The sequence below is a fragment of the Cupressus sempervirens genome, chromosome 10, assembly GCF_028749045.1.
Source record: "Cupressus sempervirens isolate cs-2001-9-10 chromosome 10, ASM2874904v1, whole genome shotgun sequence".
NCBI classification, from domain to species: Eukaryota; Viridiplantae; Streptophyta; class Pinopsida; order Cupressales; family Cupressaceae; genus Cupressus; species Cupressus sempervirens.
The window spans coordinates 102,453,161-102,454,577 of NC_143127.1; the positions used below are offsets into that span (position 1 = coordinate 102,453,161).

At 37.8% G+C, this 1,417-nt stretch overlaps 1 pseudogene; it reads left to right on the forward strand.

The window, feature by feature from the left end:
- The first annotated feature begins 244 nt into the window (after positions 1-244).
- Positions 245-1,115, forward strand: LOC149532798 (oxysterol-binding protein-related protein 1B-like; annotated as a pseudogene).
- The last annotated feature ends 302 nt before the right edge of the window (positions 1,116-1,417 follow it).

Genomic DNA, 1,417 nt, shown 5'->3' on the forward strand with positions numbered 1-1,417 from the left:
GCAAGTTTTTGACAAGGAATTAAAGATTTGGAATCACTATCCGACCTGTGAAAGGGCAATAAAACTTTGTCAGTTCAAGATAAATTGTATAAGCATGCAGTTTCCTAAGTATGCCCCATGGTCGATGACATTGTGAGGAAATGCGAATAAAATCATGGAGCCTCATGATGCGATATCCTCGGTTTACACACTGCAACAAAATCTGAAGCAGACAATGAAAGACAAGATGGTGCAGACACTCTATAAGAAGCTCTAGCTCTGGGTTCAGGCGAATATCAACAGCTTCTAATGAAGGATTTCTCGACAGTGAAGATTTCTTAAATGGGACAAATGAGATTGATGCTGATATGGAACTGAGTTTTGACTATCCTTTGGTGGAAAGACGAAAGAGCTTACCTGAACCAAAGGAAAAAGAGAAAGGGGTCAGCTTGTGGTCTATGATTAAAGATAATATTGGGAAGGATCTTACCTAAGTTTTTCTTCTTGTCTACTTTAATGAGCCACTCTTTTCCTTGCAAAAATGCTTTGAAGATATGGAATATTCCTACCTTATTGATCTAGCATCTGAATGGGATAGAAAAGGAAACAATTTGATGCGTATACTGCATGTAGCGGCATTTGCAGTTTTTGGATATTGTTCTTCAGAAGGTTGATATTGTAAGCCTTTTAATCCTCTTTTAGGGGAAACCTTTGAAGTTGATTATCCAGATAAAGGCCTTCATTTTTTCGCAGAGAAGGTCAGCCATCATCCTATGTTGATTTCATGCCATTGTGAAGGTAGAGGATGGAAATTTTGGGGAGATAGTAATCTAAAGAGCAAATTTTGGGGTCGGTCCATCCAAGTTGATCCTGTAGGAATTCTCACACTAGAGTTTGACGATGGTGAGGTGTTTCAGTGGAGTAAGGTCACCACATCTATTTATAATCTCATTTTGGGAAAGCTATACTCTGATCATTATGGGACAACTCACATACAAGGCAATTGTGAATATTCTTGCAAGTTAAAATTTAAGGAGCAATCCATAATTGATCGTAACCCTCATCAAGTAGAAGGATTTGTGCAAGATAAGGATGGAAATTGGCAAGGAAATGATTTTCATTTTCCATCAAAATGAAAAGGCCATGTGTCACAGAATACAGAGGATTTTATTTTTCTTGAGGCGGTTACAAAACTGAAAAGTTAAGACCATTTTAAGATTCAGTTTTATGAAACCAAAAAGCCATCATAAGGAGAAGCGGAATAGGCATCTGGGGTGGAGGCTATTTATTGTAAATCTTTTTTTTAGAGGGGGGCGGCTTTTTCTACATACAGTCAGAGAGCTGGAGTAGAGGGGAGAGCATTCAATTTTTGGCCTTTTCATTTATGCATTAGAGATGGATATTTTGGTTCTTTGTAATAGATTTGGCTGTAGATTGT